Below are 11,498 nucleotides of genomic sequence, written 5' to 3' on the forward strand. Positions count from 1 at the left end.
AAACTTCAGTCCAGGAAGATTGAGATTTTATAATTTATACTCAACAAGAATGCCCAACAATCTTAAGGGGGAAAAAAATCAGTCAATTGTACATATCAATCTAATTGGCTAAAATGTTCACAGGGTTCAAATTGCAGAGATCAAAGTTGGAAGAGTAAGAGAGGTTTAAATACACTTAAAGATAACAAGCTTGGACATAACTGTAAACCCAAGAGCATTTTTAAAAAACCGTATAAATCAAGAGTGATGGGGTGAACAGCCAGAGGACACAGATTTAAGATAATTAGCAAAAGAACCAGAGGGATGATGAGATTTTTATTTAAGTAGCAATTCGTGATAATCAGTAATGTACATTCAGAAAGGGTGGCAAAGTAGTTGCAGTAGCAATTTTCAAAAGGGAACTGAACTGTAGTCACAATTTTTGAATTGGTTTCATTTTTAAAATATGAAGATCAAAGTGGTTCATTTTATTTGGAACTGGAGTCTTAAGTGTATTTTCCTATTGTATATGGTCTTAAATTTTGAGCTCCACATTTTTTTGGGATAATGCCAGTTGTATATTTGAAAATAATATTGAACGTGTGACAATTTCTACTTCAAAATAGGATTAAAGTGGAATTTTGCTTCTGTTCAACAGTTCTAGAGTTCCAGTATATGGATAGAAAAATTAATTTGTTTTGTTCCTCCTTGTGGATAGTAAATTGATTCAACAGTGATGCAATACAGACAGTGACACAAGTAGACAAAAGGTGACAGAACTTACCACTCTCAGATTGAACTCTGCCCAATTATCAGACTTAATTTTTCCATTTGAGTTTCATAATTATTGGTCCATTGAAGATTTTGCTGAATGTATAAATTAGATTGTAATTTACAGCATTTGCTTAACTTTTGTACTTCAAATTTTGATTTGATAGTTAATAAATGTTAGTTATATTAAAATCTGGTGAGCAAAATCTGCTTTATTTGATATGCACCATTCAAAATAAATCGGACTATGCATTTTGATATTATATTTACATTCAATATACAGATACTTGCAACTAGAAAATTTTTAATTCTCATTATGTACCTTTGCAAGGATAGATTACCAGATAAATCAGCTTCTCAATTGCAGTAAACTAGATGCAAGAACCACTACTGTTAACTATTGAGCTAGTTGGCCTAAATGCTAAACTCTCAATGAACAAAGCAAATGTGGATGAGGGCTCGGTGAACATTGCATGAGGGCATGCAATGTTATATAATAGTTTCTAATGTAGGTTTATTCTGTTCATTTTATATATTACATTGCATAGATATTTATTAGATTGCATTAATTTAGGTATCGTTGTGGCTGATTTTGATTATAAGGATGATTGACTAGTCATTGTTGGTTACAGATCAGTCAAGTTAAAACAATGCTGCATGTCACTGGATAAATGTCACAGAAAATATCTTTTTGTTCACCTTTGCAAGATTGAACCCAAGAACTTCTATTCAGTTTGAGCTTAGTTTTGAGAATTTTTAAAAATCAAATTCCTTTGTTTATTTGCATCCATATTGAAAAGTAGGAATTACTTCAGTTAAACTTGTAACTGGTCATGTGTTGTCAGCAAAATTGCTTGAGAAAAGCTGTTCAAGACCATGTCTCTTATTCCAATGAGTGAGACCCACCAATGGTTGGAAATCCCAACTGCAGCTATGCAAGACTTGTTTATAGATAGAATTTTCCAAATAGTGGGTATATATTTCAAAGTACCTGATCCATATTAAGACTTCGCATTGGTAATTGACTTGGATCTCTTAACAGTCATATCTATGCATACAACTGATTTTTCCCATATCTCAATGCAACTAAATTTTCTTCATCCCAAGTAGTTGTTTAATCAGACAGTGTTTGACACCTTGCTACTAGCAACGGCCAACCCTTTCACTGCATATAGGGAGAGTACGCCACCCTCCCTCCATGGCATGTTAACCAGTTCGAGTTTGTGGGACTTTGGTTCTTTGCTTACAAAACTGCTATCAGGAGAGTATATTCAAAATACAAACCAGAGAATAATGCAACAGTAGCTCACCCTACGAACTAGCTAGACCATCATTAGTAGTCTATGATGACATTACACGGAATAGTTACAGGAAGAGGCTGTTGGCCCTTCACGTCTGTGCTTGCTCTCTGAAGTAGCAATTCACCTAATGCCGCTCCCCTAACTTTTCCCTGTAGTCCTGCACATTCTTCCTCTTCATATATTCAATTCCTTCTTGAATGCCTTGATTGAGCCCATCTACTACACACTCTCAAGCAGTTCATTCCAGAACCTAACCACTCACTGTTTGTGAAAGTTTTTCCTCATGTCATTATTGATTCTTTTGCCAATTACCTTAAGTCCGTGCCTTCTGGTTCTCAATCCTTCCAACAATGAGAACAGTTTTCCCTACCTACTTTGTCAAGACCCTTCATGATTTTGAATACTCTATCAAATCATCATGCTGAAAACCTGACATTTGTGCAAATAAAGATTAGTATATCAATCTGCACAGCGGTTTCAGAGGGTTAAATCAAGACGTGGATTGGATTGGATTATTGCCACCTGTACCGAGGTGAAGTGAAAAGCATTGTCCTGCGTACAGCTCAAACAGATCATTCCATACATGAAAAGAAAATACATAATAGGGCAAACATAAAATACACAATGTAAATATATAGACACAGGCATCGAGTGAAGATGTGTGAAGAGATCAGATCAGTCCATCAGTCTATAAGAGGGTCGTTTAGGAGTCTGGTAACAGCGGGGAAGAAACTGTTTTTGAATCTGCGTGTTCTCAGACTTTGTATCTCCTGCCCGATGGAAGAAGTTGGAAGAATGAGTAAGACTGGTGGGAGGGTCTTTGATTATGCTGCCCGCTTTCCCAAGGCAGCGGGAGGTGTAGATAGAATCAATGGATGGGAGGCGGGTTTGTGTGATGGACTGGGCGGTGTTCATGACTTTCTGTAGTTTCTTCCGGTCTCGGGCTGAGCAGTTGCCATACCAGGCTGTGCTGCAGCGAGATAGGATGGTTTCTATGGTACACTTGTAAAAGTCGGTAAGAGTCAATGTGGACATGCCGAATTTCCTTAGTTTCCTGAGGAACTGTAGGCGCTATTGTGCTTTCTTAGTCATAGCTTCGATGCGAATGGACCAGGACAGATTTTTGATGATGTACACACCTATGAATTTGAAGCTGTCAACCATCTCCACCTTGGTCCCGTTGATGCAGACAGGGGGGTGTACAGTGCTTTGCTTCCTGAAGTCAATGACCAGCTCTTTAGTTTTGCTGAAATTGAAGGAGAGATTGTTGTCAGTGCACCACTCCACTAGGTTCTCTATCTCCCTCCTGTATTCTGACTCATTGCTGTTTGAGATCCGACCCACTACGGCCGTGTCATCAGCAAACATGTAGATGGAGTGGGGACCAAATTTTGCCTCACAGTCTTGTGTATAGGGAGTATAGTAGGGGGCTGAGTATGCAGCCTTGCAGGGCTCCGGTATTGAGGACTATCATGGAGGAGGTGTTGTTTATTCTTACTGATTGTGGTCTATGGGTCAGGATGTCGAGGATCCAGTTGAAGAGTGAGGAGCCAAGTCCTAGGTTTTGGAACTTTGATATGAGCTTGGCTGGGATTATGGTGTTAAAGTCGGAGCTGTAGTCAATAAATAGAAGTCTGATGTAGGAGTTGTTGTTGTTGAGATGGTCCAGGGATGAGTGTTGGGCCAGGGAGATGGCGTCTGCTGTGGACCGGTTGTGACAATATGCGAATTGCAGTGCATCTATGCATGTGGAGTTGATGTGCCTGATGACCAACCTCTCGAAGCACTTCATTACGTATCGATGTCAGGGCCACCGGAAGATAGTCATTGAGGCACGTTGCTTGGTCCTTCTTTGGCACCGGTATGATGGTGGTCTTGAAGCAGGTGGGGACCTCGGAACTGACTAGGGACAGGTTAAAGATGTTCGCGAAATCATCTGCCAGCTGGTTTGCGCAGGAACTGAGTGTATGACCAGGGACCCATCGTCTTCAGAGGGTTCACTTTCAAGAAGGCCGATCTGACTTTGGAAGCTGTGATGGTGGGTGTGGGTGTGTCGACAGAGGTTTGATGGTTTCCTGCTCGAACCGAGCATAGAATGCGTTGAGTTCATCAGGGAGGGGTGCGCTGCTGTCGGAGATTCTGCTCGGCTTCGCTTTGTAGTTTAAGCCTTTCCACAACTGAGGAGAGTCTAAGACTGTTAATCTCCTGATTAAGCTATGGTTTCCGGTTGGGGAATGTACGTACTACTTGATGCACTATCAATTACCACAAAGACGAGAGTAGTGGAATAATCGAGGCTTTATTGAGCAAAGATGATATGCCTCCTGTAGCTGCTACCAGAATGGCTGCAGCACCGGCGAGCACACACATTTATGCACCGCCTACTGGGCGGAGCCAGCAGGCAGGGATTTACCCATGTGTCTCTATTATACGTGTCTTACCGTAATACATATAATACTGTTAGTGGTGACTACCACATTCACCCTCTGTTTAAAAAAAAAAGAGTCCGGCGCGGGTGGTGGAAAAAAGAATTACAAGTTCAGTTTGTCGGGGGCCTTGACCCTCCTCTGTGATCGTCTCAGTCATGGTGAAGATGTGGGCGCCGACTTGGTCACCTGTGACTCCGGGAGTGTATTGTCCTCGTCTTCGTCACCCCTGAGTGGAACCAATGGGAGGATAGATCCTCCAGGGGCGGGGGCTGCGGTGAGGTTTGCTGGGGGGAGGGTGAGTGGCGCAGGGGTGAATGAATGAGAATGAATGTCAGGTCGGTGGCCGTGAGATCCAGCGGGTGCCAGGTGACGGAGGGAGACTGTGTCCTGGCGCCCATCGGGGTGTGCCACGTAGGTGTACTGCAGGTTCGCGTGTAGGAGGTGGACCCTTTCGTCCAAAGGGTCCGACTTATGGGTCCGCACATGCTTGCGAAGGAGGACGGGCCCAGGAACTGTCAGCCATGTTGGGAGCGAGACCTCGGAGGTGGACTTCCTGAGGAAGGCAAAGAGACATTCATGAGGGGTCTCGTTAGTCGCGGTACAGAGGAGCGATCGGATGGAGTGGAGTGTGGCGGGGAGGATCTCCTGCCAGCGGGAGACTGGGAGATTTATAGCCTCAGGGCCAGCAGGACGGCCTTCCAGACCGTCCCGTTCTCCCTCTCCACCTACCCGTTTCCCCGGGGGTTGGAGCTGGTCGTTCTGCTCGAGGCAATGTCCTTGCTGACCAGGAACTGACGCAGCTCACTCCTCATAAAAGAGGATCCCCGACCACTGTGGACGTAGGTGGGGAAACCGAACAGGGTGAAGATGCTGTGGAGGGCTTTAATGACCGTGGCAGAAGTCATATCGGGGCATGGGATGGCGAAAGGGAACCGGGAGTACTCATCGACCACGTTCAGAAAATACGTGTTGTGGTTGGTGGAGGGGAGGGGCTCTTTGAAATCCATGCTGAGGCGCTCAAAGGGGCGGGAGGCCTTCACCAGGTGCGCTCGATCTGGCCGGTAGAAGTGCGGCTTGCACTCCACGCAGACCTGGCAGTCTCTGGTGACAGTACTGACCTCCTCAATGGAGTAGGGCAGGTTGCGGGCCTTAATGAAATGGAAGAACCGGGTGACCCCCGGGTGGCAGAGGTCATAGTGCAGAGCCCGGAGTTGGTCCACGTGCGCTGGCACATATACCGTGGGATAGGGCGTTAGGGGGCTCGTTGAGCTTCCCCGGGCAATACAAAAATCTCGTAAGTATAAGTGGAGAGCTCAATCCTCCACCTCAAGATCTTGTCGTTTTTGATCTTGCCCTGCTGTGTGTTATTGAACATGAAGGCAACCGACCGTTGGTTAGTGAGGAGAGTGAATCTCCTAGTGGCCAGGTAAGGCCCCCAATGTCGCACAGCTTCCACAATGGCTTGGGCCTCCTTTTCGACGGAGGAGTGCTGAATTTCAGAGGCATGGAGGGTGTGGGAAAAGAAGGTACGGGCCTGCCCGCCTGGTTGAGGGTGGCGGTCAGAGCTACGTCCGATGCATCGTTCTCCACCTGAAAATGGGAGGGACTCGTCGACTGTGTGCATTGTGGCCTTGGCGACATCTGCCTTGATGCGATTGAAGGCCTGGCGGGCCTCAGCCGTCAGGGGAAAAACTGTGGAGTGAATGAGTGGGCGGGCCTTGTCCGCATAATTAGGGACCCACTGGGCATAGTAGGAGAAAAACCCCAGGCATTGTTTCATGCCTTGGGGCAGTGGGAGTTCCATGAGGGGGCAACATGTGGTCAGGGTCGGGCCCTAGAACCCCATTTCCCACGACGTAGCCAAGGATGGCTAAGCGGTTGGTGCGGAACACGCATTTCTCCTTATTGTACGCGAGGTCAAGGAGTTTGGCGGTCTGGAGGAATTTTAGGAGGTTAGCGTCGTGGTCCTGCTGATCGTGGCTGCAGATGGCGATGTTATCTAGGTAAGGGAAGGTGGCCCGCAGTCTGTACCGGTCAACCATTCGGTCCATCTCACGTTGGAAGACCGAGACCCCATTAGTGACGGCGAAGGGAATCCTAAGGCAGTGATAGAGGCGGCCATCTGCTTCGAATGCAGTGTATTGGCGGTCCTCCGGGCAGATGGGGAGCTGGTGGTAGGCGGACTACAGGTCCACTGTGGAAAAGACCCGATACTGCACAATCTGATAGACCATGTCAGATACGCGTGGGAGGGGGTACGCGTCGAGCTGTGTGTACCGATTGATGATCTGACTATAGTCAATGACCATCCTGTGCCTCTCCCCAGTCTTTACTACTACCACTTGAGCTCCCCAGGGGCTGTTGCTGGCCTTAATGACTCCTTCCCGCAGAAGTCGTTGGACCTCCAACCTGATGAAGGTCCTGTCCTGCGCACTGTACCGTCTGCTCTTGGTGGTGACAGGTTTGCAATCCGGGGTGAGGTTCACAAACAAGGAAGGTGGATCGACCTTAAGGGTCATCTCGTGCCCATCGATTTTCACCGTCGTTGTTGCGGTCGCGAGGTTGCGGGGCCGGGACTGATCCAAAGTGATCGAGGCGGATGCTGGGAGGTCCCGGGCTGGTCAGCGGTGGTGGAGATAGCGGCATTCGATGAATGGCCAGATGAGCAGGGCGCCTGTGGACTGAATGAGTGGGCGGGTCTTGTCCGCATAATTAGGGACCCACTGGGCATAGTAGGAGAAAAACCCCGGGCATTGTTTCATGCCTTGGGGCAGTGGGGGAGGGGGAGTTCCATGAGGGGGCAACATGTGGTCGGGGTCGGGCCCTAGAAGGCGCCGTCCAAAATGGCACCGAAGATGGCGGTGCCCACGGGGCGCCCATGCCGGACGGCATCAAAGATGGCGGCGCCAACGGGCCGCACGTGACCTGCGGAGAAGATGATGGCAGCGCCCATGGGCCGCATGTGGCTTGCGAGGAGGAAAATGGCGGCATACCTGGGTCGCACATGGGGGGTGTAGAAATGCTGGGCCTGGAAACAGCGGCGACCGACTGGGCCTGGCAAACAGAAACAAAGTGTCCCTTCTTTCCACATCCGTTGCAGGTCACACTCCGCGCCTGGTAGCACTGCCGGGGGTGTTTGTTCTGCCCGCAAAAATAGCACTCGGGGGGGCCCCCCCAGAGTTGGCTGGCTGCTGCGCAGCACAGGCTTGCGATGAGCTGGTGTCGGCAGCTGGTGGGGCCCACGATGCCCATGAAAGTGCCGCGCGGTCAGGGGCGTACGACTGGACATTAAGGGAGGCCATTTCTAACGGGTTTGCGAGCTGCCTAGTTCCCGCAAGATCAATCGTACCCCCTTCCAGTAGGCGCTGCCGGACGTACGCAGACCTCATGCCCGTAACAAAGGCACCTTGGATTGAAAGTTCTGTGTGCTGGACTGCCGAAACTGTCCGGCAGTCACAGTTCCTCCCCAGGATGTGCAGGGCATGCCAGAAATCGTCTAGGGACTCACCGTGGAGTTGCTGTCTCGTGGGCAGGAGGTGCCTGGCGTATAGTTGATTGACTGGCCGAACGTAATGTCCCTTCAGGAGCTCCATCGCTTCGGAGTAAGTGGGCGCATCCCGGATGAGAGAAAAATGTCAGGGCTCACCCGTGAATAAAGGACTTGGAGCTTCTGCGTGTCCGAGGGTTCCTCAGCGGATGTTCGGACGTAGTTTTCGAAGCAGGCTAGCCAGTGGTCAAAAGCGGACGTAGCGTTGGCTGCTTGAGGGCTCAGCTGCAGGCGATCAGGCTTGATGCGAAGAGCCATCGTTTTAAAAATCTTTGCTCAATAAATTGATGCACCATCAATTATCACAAAGACGAGAGTAGTGGAATAATCGAGGCTTTATTGAGCAAAGATGTAGTGCCTCCTGTAGCTGCTACCCGAATGGCTGCAGCACCGACGACCACACACATTTATACGCTGCCTACTGGGCGGAGCCAGCAGGCAGGGATTTGCCCATGTACCTCTAGTATACGTGTCTTACTATAATACAGCTAATGGTGACTACCACACTACTTTCTTTGGAACGCAGTCGTCTACACATTTGCTGATAAAGTATGTGATGGTGGTGGCTTCCTCATTTAGGTTAGTCGCTGATTTCTTAAATATGGACCAGTCCACTGACTCCAACCAGTCATGTAGGAGCTCTTCTGTTGCCGCAGGCCAGCACTGCACGACCTTCTTAACCGGATTCTCCCATTTCAGTTTCTGCTTGTATACCGTAAGAGCGGTCAGGGGATGGATCGGCAGGCGCCTTTGATTTTTGTGTAGCTGTGGTCAAGAGTGTTGTCACCCCTGGTGGGGCAGGAGATATGTTGGTGGAGTACACTCTTGAGGTTGGCCTTATTGAAGTCCCTGGTCACGATGAACAAGGCCTCCGGGTGTTCTGTTTCATTGTTATTTATAACTGGCTACAATTCGTCCAGCACCTTCTTCATTTCTGCCTGGGGTGGGATGTAGACCGCTGTGATCGTGGCTGAAGTGAACTCACGTGGAATGCGGCACTTTACACAGAGTCAGGAATTCCAGGTCCAGGGAGCAGTAGGTCCCCAGGGTCGCCAAGGACAGACAACAGTTGTACTCAGCAGAGCTCAATCTTAGACATGTGACTGGACATGCCAAGGTAAATTTAGCTAATTTTCCACAGGAAATAGTGGATCTTGCACAGCTCCTAGTAATCAGCGAACAGAGCATTAATTTGTCAATCTTTACATGTACAGCTATTCCTTGAATGGCTTGTATCACAGGAAGAAATACATTAAGGCATCCAGGAGGGAATCTATACAGGAATAAAAAATAAATTATTACTAGATTACATAAAACAAGATGAGAGAACAGTGATTCAAACTTCATATTGACCCATGATATTCACAACAATCTGCAGGCCTCCTTTTGATGACATCATTCTCAAGTGCCAGACTGCTTACAGCTGTTAGGGTCAAGGGTTTGTAGCCATCTAAGATGGACACTGGGCTACAAAATGGAGAACTGCTAAGACTGCAGGGAAAATCAGTCATAGTGAGGACAAACAGCTTGCAGAAGACTGTTTTGCATTCTGCACGTACAGAAACCAGTTTCTGGCCAGGTGCAGAGTTTCAGCCAAAGGTGCAAATGGGAATCAGATCTGCATAGTAATGAGGTGATCCAGATCCAGACCCCGGACAATAGAAACATTTAAGTATCAATGGATACTTTTCCATAGACGCCCAGACAGAATGGCGCCAAAGCAACCAACACAAAGAGCCGTAGGGATCGCCCCACCCATCGAGGAACGACCCTCAGATTGGGGAGTTTGAAAGATATCGATTGGGAAAGACCCAATCGATACCTAGCAGGTGAAAGAACCCGCCCCAAGGGGCACGGACTTCTAGGACCTATAAAGAGAAGGTCAAGCACATGACTCGGTCTATTGTTTTGCTCCGGCCCAGACCTGTTACATCGCATCCTGACTCCAGTTTCATCACCGGCCGTTGAGCCTCAGCCATCGAACTGTAAGTGCCAACACAACGATCGCTACGTGATCCAGACCTTGCTAGCCCTTGACAACTTTGCGAATCAGAAAGTTACAGACCAAGAACGGGACGAAGGCCTTGCTCCCTGACCTTGCCTGTTCCTAACTAGATAAGTATTTAGTTGTTTAGTATTAGAAGTAAGTTAGTCTCTTTAGCGTATGCATGTGTATTTATTATATTTGTTATAATAAACACCAATCATTTGGACTTACTAATCGGTGTACGGATTTATTACTTTGAACCTGACCTTGATATACTTGTGACGGTGTCTCAATACGGCACCTGGCGACTCCGAGCATAATTACACATACAGAGCCATAGTAGTGTTAAGCACACGGCCTTTAAACGGAGGCGTGTTAATCACACTCCAGTAAAACGAGCAACAGGTTGCCATATAACAAAAGAGAGAAAAAAAACTGCAGAGAAAAGGCATGGGTGTGGAACAACTGAGGTTTTCTTGCAAAGAGCTGACACAAACATGACAGACCGAATTGGCCTCCTGTCATGTAATCATTCTATGATTCCATTCATTAGTCAGGAACGCCATTTTTCTTTTTTTGGATTGTCACGTAGGAGAAATCTTCATTGTAGTAACTTTTTTTAATGCAGTTCTGTTGTTGGGTGCGAAAGGCTTTCCTGTTATTTCTATGTTGTATGGAAGTTAGAGGCTGCCTCAAAAGTTTGGGGCTGAGTGGATGGGGCAGGAGGAGAGGAGATGGCCTGAAACAAAGTTAGAAAGTGAGTTTCTTTGATTGTAATTTTTCTTCCCTTTAGGATTCAGGTAGTTCCTATTTGTATGGAAACACTGAAGGACTTGCAAGGAATGAGAAAGAACAGTAAGTAATTACCTACATATATATATATATATATCCTTTTCCCTATGAAAGCAATTATAACTTAGTTAAATATTATATTGTCTTTCACCACCCCAAGTCCTTTAGCAGATGAAGCCAACTTTGCAAGCTCAACAACCAGAAAGGAATTTTTCTGATTCAAGAGCCACAAAGGTAGCATACTAACCTTTTCGCACTGACTACAAATTAACATATAATGTGCAAGAAATAAAAAGAATCAGCAGGAGATTTACAGGATGGATCAAAGTAGCTCAATCGGCCACATTGGTCTGTGGGCTGAGACATTTCTAATTGAAGACACACAATACACAAGTGCTGGGCTAGATACTAAGGAGGGCTGCTGTAACAATTGCCAACATCTCACTTGAATAGATATGAATGTACAAATAACTAATTAAAAGGCAGATATAGGCAGTTATTTCAAAATGTGTAGTTTTAATTTTGGTATTTAAAAAGGGACAGACTCCGAATTGAAACAAACATTGCAAAAAAAATTGAAACTTTAATGCTAAAGTTTAGCAGCAAAGTACAAGATATTGTTTGTTTTCATATTTTTGTTCTGCAGGTCTAGTTTTGAAAGGCTGTCTATTGGAAGAAGCCATACTCTTCAC

At 46.7% G+C, this 11,498-nt stretch overlaps 1 protein-coding gene across 1 annotated transcript in view; it reads left to right on the plus strand.

The window, feature by feature from the left end:
- The window catches only part of LOC119952899 (MAPK/MAK/MRK overlapping kinase-like), a 313,636-nt gene extending 302,767 nt beyond the window's left edge, over positions 1-10,869 (plus strand). Inside the window, exon 15 of the mRNA XM_038776537.1 lies at positions 10,808-10,869. The gene's annotated coding sequence lies outside the window, so the exon portion shown is untranslated. The remainder of the gene's footprint in view (positions 1-10,807) is intronic.
- Positions 10,870-11,498: the final 629 nt, after the last annotated feature.

Source organism: Scyliorhinus canicula, chromosome 2 (genome assembly GCF_902713615.1).
Source record: "Scyliorhinus canicula chromosome 2, sScyCan1.1, whole genome shotgun sequence".
Taxonomy (NCBI): domain Eukaryota; kingdom Metazoa; phylum Chordata; class Chondrichthyes; order Carcharhiniformes; family Scyliorhinidae; genus Scyliorhinus; species Scyliorhinus canicula.